Source organism: Xiphophorus hellerii, chromosome 18 (assembly GCF_003331165.1).
Source record: "Xiphophorus hellerii strain 12219 chromosome 18, Xiphophorus_hellerii-4.1, whole genome shotgun sequence".
Taxonomy (NCBI): Eukaryota; Metazoa; Chordata; class Actinopteri; order Cyprinodontiformes; family Poeciliidae; genus Xiphophorus; species Xiphophorus hellerii.
In genome coordinates, this window is record NC_045689.1 from 5,178,256 (window position 1) to 5,187,866 (window position 9,611).

General features: G+C 36.2%; 2 long non-coding RNA genes across 2 annotated transcripts in view; one reads left to right on the forward strand and one right to left on the reverse strand.

Annotated features, from left to right (window-relative positions):
- Positions 1-5,950, forward strand: part of LOC116707631 (uncharacterized) — a 7,754-nt gene extending 1,804 nt beyond the window's left edge. Inside the window, exons 2-3 of the long non-coding RNA XR_004336538.1 lie at positions 238-241; positions 5,785-5,950. This is a non-coding gene — a long non-coding RNA (uncharacterized LOC116707631). The remainder of the gene's footprint in view (positions 1-237; positions 242-5,784) is intronic.
- Positions 1-7,599, reverse strand: part of LOC116707625 (uncharacterized) — a 14,459-nt gene extending 6,860 nt beyond the window's left edge. Inside the window, exon 1 of the long non-coding RNA XR_004336532.1 lies at positions 7,259-7,599. This is a non-coding gene — a long non-coding RNA (uncharacterized LOC116707625). The remainder of the gene's footprint in view (positions 1-7,258) is intronic.
- Between the last annotated feature and the right edge of the window lie 2,012 nt (positions 7,600-9,611).

Here is a 9,611-nt window from a genome sequence, read left to right on the forward strand (position 1 = left end):
GACCAAATTACGAGAAGAAAGCAGGAGTAATACAAGAATAAAGTCGTATTACAAGAATTTTGTTGTAATATAACAAAAAATAAGAGAATAAAGTCGTAGTATTACGAAAGTAAAGTTATAATATTATGAGAATAAAGCCATACGAAAATAAAATCAAAATATTAAAGTCATAATATCACGAGAATAAAGTTATACTAGAAACGTCATACAAAAAAGTAAAATACAAAAAAGTCATAGTATTGTGAGAGTTAAGTCGTACAAAAATAAAATCTAATTATGAGAATAAAGTTGTAATAAAGAGAATAAAATTGTACAAGAATAGAATAGAAATACAAGAATATTACGAGAATATAGTCACAATAACACAATATCAAAACAGTACAATAAAGATGTATTGTAAGAAAAAAAGTCCTATTACAAGAATAAAGTTGTACGAAAATAAAATCAAAATACAAGAATAAATTAATATTATTACATTATACCTGAAATATTAACATTCAACAACTTGTATGGAGAAACTTGTCAACTAACAAGCGATTTGCCCTGGAGATCAAGAAAGAATATTCTATTCTATTACAAGAATAAAAGAGAAATTGTGCCAGAATAATGTTGTAACATCGTAAACAAGTTATTTCAAACATGTAAAAATATATTTTTTGCTTGTTTTCAGTAAAAACAGGAAATCTCCAGTTTTGTTGCAAAAAAAGGCAAAACGTCTCATCATTTATTTACTAAAACCTCCATAAATTTGCTCCAGATAATCTCCACAAGTGAATCGATGGCTCCTAAAGGTTTGCAGCCTTATTTTGGGTATTTCTAAATGATTTATATGCTGTTTGATGCAAAAGAGAAAGAAAAAATCCAAATTATTTCCTGTTTTATCCTGATTTTCTCTGAAGCAGTTGCTGCAATCCTGATGCTTTACTGAAACAGTTTGTAATCACTGAGGGAAACTAAATTAGATTTGTTATTCTAAACATAAACTTCAGGTTGGATGAGGCAGAGAGGAGACATAAAAGCAGCCAGATTACAAATTAAAATCAGACATTCCTTCCCGGCGTCGGTCGGATCAGGCCGACGCCGGCTGAGTCACCGGTTTGAAGTCGGATCGCCTCTGGTGGGAGTGGAAAACGGGAATGAGAGGGGAGTACCAGGGAGCTGGGATTAGTAGCTTTCTCCTGGCAAATCCATGAGCCGCCTGCACTTCTTGTTGCTAAGAGGATTCAGAAGAACGACCCAACGACGGGAGCGACGCTTTGGGCTCTAATCTACTGATTCAGGAGGCGGAGAGGCAGATTCTTGTTCTAAACATCTAAACATGGAGGACAGATTACCGATCGCAGATTACCGACCTGTAAAAACCCTGACCTGCCGATTCCAATGTTATGGCTTCTCAGGAATAAGTCGTGAAATTATGAGAATAAGGTTATAAAATTATGAGAGTAAAGTTATGAAATTATGAGAATAAAGTTATAAAATTATGAGAATAAAGTTATGAAATTATGAGATAAAACTCGGAAATAAAGTCAAAACATTTTGGGAATAAAGTCATAAAACTATTGCCATTGATGCACCAAAGCATTACCTCTTACCTTTTGTAAGGTTGTATTAAACTAAAAAAAATAAACAAATACAACTGATTGTTGCAATTCTAGACTGACTACACTGCAAAAACACAAATATCCAAGTAGACTTAAAATAAAACAAATCTGACTAATAAGTAACTTTTCTGAAAGATATAGAAGCTTGTTTTAAGTAAACAATTCCTTAATGTTGATTTTTTTTTAAAGTTTGGTTGTCAGATTATTTAACTTAAAACATGGGAAAAATGCATCTTTCTCAGTAAAATAATCTGACAGAGTAATACTTTTTCATCGGTGTCAAGGAATTGTTTACTAGAAACAACCTCCTGTATCTAAAAAGATACTTGTACGTAATTTTGTTTGTATTTTAGCAAAAATACCTTTTTGTGTGTGTTTTTGCAGTGTGGGAGTTCTGACTAATGAACTGTAAATAAAAAATATCTGATTTTTTCACCAAGCCAAGCAAGAAAACCAGTCGATTGATTGGTGAAACGTAACGTTTCAGGCTTGATCATCCCTCCAATAGATACAACACATAATGAAACGAAATGTGGCTTTAAATGTTTGCAGATGTCCTTAAGTTTGTATGAAAAAAAAACAGCTGGGATGATTTGTTTTTCAAAAATATTCAGCAGAAAAATGTGATGTTATGTTGCATAAGAGTCAGAAATGTTGGAGCTAATCCTCGGCAGCTTAACTCAGCACAAAATAAAATGTTCTGTCTGGGCTGATGGAGCCGCATACCTCAGAGTGATGCAACCGCATGGCTGACACCAGCCTGCATCCCGCACAGATCCAGCTGCTACAAGAAAGCCAGATTAAACTAAACATCAGTTGTTGTTGCACCGTTTTTGTTTTCTTGGATAAAGAAATCCAGCACAGATGCTCACATAGCTAAGCGTTAAAAACCTCCAGCTGCAGAAACAAAAGTTCAGGCCGGTCTTCACAGGTAGCAGCCACAACCAAACTGTTTAGGCAGCTGAAGAAGTCGGATCAATCTCAAACCGAAAAGCGGGAACTACGACAGACTGAAGCTTTACGGAGCAGAAATATCTCTGCAGACAAAAGCTGGATATTTTAACAGCTTTAGCGACAGTAATCTTATATTTTCTGCTTTTTCAATCCTGATAGTTCGGTAGAATCGTCTCGATTCTGGACCAAAGTTGCAACATTTGCTACATTTTCAGCTGCTGAGGTTCGTTTCCACGCTGCACTGAGTCAAACAAACCAAACTAGTTGAAAAACCTGTTCCCCTCCTCACCTGTGGGGGCGCTGCATCAGGAACCACTGAAGGAAACAACATGAAAACCATAAATATCGAAAAGAAAAGAAGATATATGAGGAGATAGTTTGAAAACATTAATAGAAAAAGTGACTTTATTGGATACATTGAAGAAGAATTTGGGTAGTAAGCGCATACAAATCATTATTCAATTTTTAAAGAAAACAGATTATTTATTTAGTCGGTATAAGTGTGTGAATGCATGTATATTTTGGTGGTGGCTGTAATGCTACTTTCTTCCAACTGAAATAAACATAAAAATCTCTGAAGAAGACACTGACTGCAACTTCCTTCTTCATAAAATGTAATTAAAAATGAAGTGGTGTCAGATTTTAGCATCTGTAGAATCTCTGTTTTATTTGGTAAAAAAAACCCCAAAGACTGTTTTTCTTCCCAGATTCACACGTTTTTTCTTGGGTTGCATTTAGTCCGCTTCCTGCTTTTGGATTCACCCTCACGTTGCGTTCACACCAGCCTCGTCTAATCAGACTCCAGTTTGTTTGTAGAAAATCTGATTTGTTTGTGGAGGTTTGAATCTCTAATCTGCCTACAAACCTCAATCTCGGTTCGGTTTGAATGTGTACGTGAACGCCAGGTGGACTGGAGACCGCTCCGAAAGCAGGAAGTGGACGACAACACAAGGCATTCTGGGTAAATAAAACCAAAACAAACGAACTAGCAATGCTAGCAGGAGAAATGGCTCATGGTCTTTCACCAAAGACAGAAGTGAAATCCTACTGACGCTAAAATATGACGCTAAAATGTTTTGTTTACATTTTGTGAAGAAGGAAGTTGCTGTCAGCGTCTTCTTTACTGATTTTTGATGCAGTGCCACAGGCGAGGAGGGGAACTGGTTTTTCAAAGAGTTTAGAGCGTTTAAAGTGTGAAAGAGAACCAAACCAGCTGAAAATGTAGCAAATGTTGCAATTTTAGTCCCAACTGAACCGAATCTATCGGACTACAAAGTGTGAAAACAACCTAAAACTTAAATTTGAGCTTTTTTTATTTTATTTTATTTTTTTTTACATCTGACACAATCAGACATGCAGCTTTGTAACCCAAAGCTTCCTAAATATCAAGTTTTTTCTCTCTACTGCCTCCAACTCTGAGCCGAATGGCTGCCATATCACTAAAAGGAAGGAATGCATAACCTCCGAAAGTAAAAACAAAAGAAAAACGCCTTGTTTTTGATACAATCAAATGAATTTGTATCATACAGTCAACAAGCAACGTGGATTTTACACCATTTTCCATTTCAGGAGAATCCGCAGCATCGACCTGGAGGTTTGTGGCCTTTCTGAGAGAGCAGCAGCACGGATTTTATTGTGGTCATAATAATCAGGATCGCTGCCTCCAAACACAATCTTCACCTCCACAGCCTCAAAATGGCTGAGCCGCTAACTTTTCTATTTTTGCGTAGTGGAAGAAGCTTGACCGGCAGAGTCAGGAGGAGGCATCTTGTTGAAAATGTTTGTCACGTTTGAGCAGAAAAAGGATTGTGTTTGCCCTCGGGTGGGGGCTGTTTGTTGTGGAAATGGCAGCATTGTTGCACCAAGACACACATGAAACTCTGCAAGAGTCTGCAGTGATGAGGCAGCAGGAAAATAGGACATCGAGATTTTATTTATTCATCAAGATTGAAAAAAAGTATCTATTTTCCCAAGTTGTTTCCAGCATCATAACTATTGTGTCACAATTTGTGCTTCTTTATTCCACTTGATAATTAAAAGAGGCAAAAATAGATTAAAAACAAGGTTGAATGACTCACTAATGTTAGATAGTAAAGAAATACAAATATTTCCACTTTTATTTGAAGGGGATTTTGGCAAAATCCTCTTAAAAATGAATAGCTTTATGATATTTTACCGCAGCAGCACCTATCAAAGTTTAAATAGTCACTACAGTAAGTTGGTCTTCATGTGATTGAATTAGCGTTTTGATATCCATTACATCACTGCTTTTTCTGAAATTTGACTAAAAAAAAAAGCTACAACTTGCATGTTTTATAATGTCACACACTCCAAGTTTAAAATATTCACAAACGTTTTAATTTAAGCTGCTTTCCGCCTCAACTTTCACCTCTCTGTGTAAATATTTCCGGTAAAATGTTGATACTTTCCTCGTCTAAATGAGCAGGAAACGCACATTCAGCAGAACGTTTCCTCCATAGAGCAGAATAACAATCTGGCAAAACGTGTGAGAAAACCATGGCAACTTTTCAGCTCCATAATTCAACCATATTTTACAGTAGCATCAACTTTCACAGTTCAAATGGTTACTGAATTTGTATTTTTGATACATTTGATCTATTTTTACACAATAAAGTGTTTACTTTCTGTTTAAAAACATAATGTTCAGCTTTGGGAGTAATAACACTGACAGTGTAAAATATTCAATGACATTTTATTTGCACCGATTGCAGTTTTCTGTCCGATCACAGATTTTTAAAAAGCCTGACCTGCCGAATCCAATTCTGATCGATAGATTGTTTTGTCTGAAAAGTCGCTAAATATATTAACAAAGTCACTAAGTGAGGATGACTGTTGTTGACTGCACAGGTTCAGACGTGACCTGAGATCATAACATGACAGATATGATCATAAACACATAAAATGTTTACATTTCTGCCCTTCAGAAGGTTCAACGCCTCACGTCACCAAAGTCGCTATTTGACTGAGACAAAAAACTTTGTTTATGTTGCGATCTGCACTGCAAAAACACAAACTCTTACCAAGTATTTTTGGTCTAGTTTCTACTGTAAATATCTTAGTACACTTGAAATAAGACAAAACTAATTTACAGTTAACTTTTCATCAAGATAAGAGATTGTTTTAAGTGAATAATTCCTTATTATTGATGAATAACTTCTAGTTCCACAGGCAGATTATTTCACTCATGACATTTTTGCCATTTTATAAGGGAAATAATCTGCCAGTGGAACGAGAACGTTCTCATCAACATGAAGAAATTACTTACTTAAAATAAGCTACTATATCTAACTAAATCGCTACTTATAAGTTATTTTCATCTTATTTCAAGAGTACCAAGGACTTTGAACCAAAAAAAGAACTCCCCCCCAAAAAAACTTTGTAATATTTTGTGTTTTTGCTACCATTTCTTCCAATATTAATCCAACATGGCCGCCCCACTAACATTCTCAGCGTCATCTCTGATTGGAGGTTTCAGCTGTGTCCTCCCGTTTTCTTTTCCATAGAAGCTACTCCTAACATTGTTCTTTCATGTTTTGTTTGCCGTTTGTGTCAGTAATGCTGGTTGCACATTCTGTGAAAAGAGGGTCCTGCCTTCCCACTGTCGCCACATGCTTGCTCAGGTCCAGAGATTGCTGCATAGTCAATAGCTGCGTTTGGAAATTTATGTCGAAAAAACATTCGACAATTTTACAATTGTGGTGTTTTCGTTGAATAAGAAACACAGTTAAAGTCACAATTAATCGGTTTGTTGGTGTGCTAAGTCGTGTGGCCATCATTCTCCTCCCACTTCCGGTTGTCTTCGGTGTTTTCGCCGGTAGTAAACATCGGATGTTGATCACTAGACTGTGTTTCCGTTGCAGTTTTGATACAGCAATAAGAAAACACGCCATCTAAGCGCAAAAGCAAGATTTTTTTTTTTCTAAACTGATGTGTTTCGATTAAGCGAATTGCGAAATTTCATGGTGAATAGAAACACGTCTATTGATTTAGAGATTACATTTGAATGTGACTAATAAATCAAACTAAAATGTGTCTGTTTGGATTGATCTGATTCTAAGTGTTAAAATTACATTTATTTATAGAAATAAACTGAATTGTGCAGTAAATGAATTCCCACCATCCGTAAATGTATTATAGAGCCGAAGTTAATCAAAATGAGACACTTTGAAGGAAGGAGGCCGTCCTGAAGAGGCAGGAAAAGCCACATTTTGGATCCGAGGTAAAGGATTTCCTCTCTTCGGGGTTTATGATCCGCGGCAGAAGCCATTGTGTCCCCTGAAGGCCCCTCTGAGCGTCTTTCATTTGATCTCTGCAGCAAAACTCTGCTGTTATTCAACCTCCTACTATAGGACACCCCGGCCGCACATTGTCCACTGACTCGCAGACGAAACTGCAATCACAGCTCAGGAATGAGGCGGAGAATGACCTGGAAAGCGAGCTGATTAATTATTAAACCCCCTCTCGTGTCTTTTTATGATCTTAATAAATGAAGCAAAACGCAAGAAGAAATCCGTAAACAACAAACAGAGGCGATCAGATCGGCTACTTGTTGGCAAAAAGCCCGATCAATACAGTTCACATGAAGCGCGATAATGCGCAAATAAACGACACGGTCGCTTATTGTTATGGCTCCACAGATTTAATTTGCTTTTAAATCGCAGTGATAAATCGGGAACATTTACCTCAATGTATCCGGCCAGGGCTGGAACCACAATGCCCAAAACCAGGGCAGAAATCGCAGGGAGTGAACCCATCTTCCAGGCTCTCCTGATCCGCTGATCTGCTGGAAATAACTTATATCCCCCTCAGCTGTTCCTGCGCGCAGGCGTCCGCAGGAATCAACGGCAAACAAGCCAGGTCCCGGGGATATTTCAGGAGTTTTCCCCCACCCGGCTCAACCAAACGGGTCAAAATAAAAAGCTTTCTGCTTGTTTCGGACCACGGAGCTCGACTGGGAAGCGCCTCGGTGTCGGACTGCTGTGGAAATGTGGGCAAATTGTGGTTTCTCCCTCCCTTTACTGCCTCCTCCCACGTTTACGCCTCCCGTCTATCCGAGCTGAGCATCTGGAGAGGGAACAGCGCCACCAGGCGGCCTGCGTTGTAATCTCACTGCCTTTTAAAACGGTCCAACCACGGATATGCAAGAATGAACATTTACTTGAGTAACCTCTTTTAAATAAATGTACTTTTAGGAATATTTTTACTAAGTCGTACTTTTTACTTTTACTTGAGTAATTTTATTTTTAAATATCAGTACTGTAGTGAGTAAAATTTCTGGATTCATTAAGTTCACTGAATAACTGAATTATTGCTCAAATTTAATACATAATAATACTACAAATGATTGTTTCCTTGTAAGTTATAAGGAGTTGAACATCACTCTGTCTTCTAAAATCAACTGCTACTTAACTGTGTGTAGCAGTGTACTTGCTATTTACGTTTCATTAAGTGTTGCTAAAGTCATCATTTACATTTGTTATTACAGTAAAAATGTTACACATCACCTCCCAGAAGAGTCTAAATAAAGAACAAAAAGCTACGTTTTCTCTATTTTAGCTAAGCTATATAATTAAAAACAAATACTATGTCTGTTTCTCATGTAATTTCATATTTGGCAAGGTGTAGCCTTAAAATATGTTGTTATTATGAGACCTTGGTGACGCAAAAATATCAGTCTATCCTGTATTTCTCTGATATTGCGTTTATTTTAACTGCCTTATGTCCTCTCCTCATGCTGTATAAACGTATGCCCTCATCCAGCCTTGTTTTTATTAGTTGCAATGTTATTTGATTTCACAGTAATAGGCAAGAAAAAAATATTTATATGGCTTGATTCAGATACAAGACAAACCAAAGTGCTTCACAGGACGTCAAAGGAAACACAAATCATAAAAAGCATTTAATAAAAGATTTTTTTTTTTTAAATCCATATATATTTAACAGATTCTTGGATCAAAAATGCATTCAGTCCTAATTTAAAGGAATCAAATATTTTTGCACATTTCAGGTTTCAGAGATTTTGTCTCTAAATGAGAGCAATTCATAATTGCATCATGAATTTCACACAAATTCCCTTCGGCTGCTCCACCATGAAGCCTGGTGACAACCCTCTAATGAACCAGATATTCTTTCTGAAGGTTGTTTTTTTTTTACTTATGCAGTTTATTTAAAGCAGGCATATGCTGAATTGCTCAGGGTCCAGTTGCTGAGTTTTTGGCTGCTTTGGGAAAATTCAGCTCCCAGTTAATGATGTGATTGTGCCTCAGGGAAATCCCCGGAGTTATTTGAACTAAAGTCTCGAACAGAAAGTAAAGGGAAATGTACCTAGTAGAGTAAAATCAGTTCTACAAACCATACAGCATTGTTTTCATGGGTTTAATTATGATTTTCTTTATTCTTGATTAACCATTACCCCATTTATTATTTTAATATAATCTATTTATTTTGTATCTGTGAATGTTTGGCTCCCTTTAGTGGTTACTTTGAGAAACTAGGTCATGAAATTTATTACTACCTTACCCAGATCATTTAAAATATACTACTCAACCTTAGCTATTTAAAATAATTACTAAATGTAAATATTTGCATTGTTTTTCAAGCTATACTTGCAAACTGTAAAGTTAATGTAATTTCTTTTTACCTGACTAAATGTTTTTTTTTTAATTTTTTTTACTATTGACCAAATTTGGAAAATGGAGGAAAATCCATTTGTTTCTAAATATTATCAGTAGGCGTAAAAAAAACCCTGATTAACATTCAGACCATTTTTGTACCATTAATGTGAAAGGGGTCTTTTTTACAAATACGTCACATGAAAATATAATAAAATAAAATACAAAGGGCCACGCTACATAAATTAAAATCAGATGGATTTTTGCATTGGAAACAGTAAAAATTATTGTCACAGTAACTTAAAATGTGATTGGACAATGTCAGGATTACAATTTTCTGATTGGCTGTGCATATGGGGGGCTGTAATTTGAAAATTATGTCACACTGTTTTAAGAGAGGTAGACAGTAGCTTTAGTGCTAAAG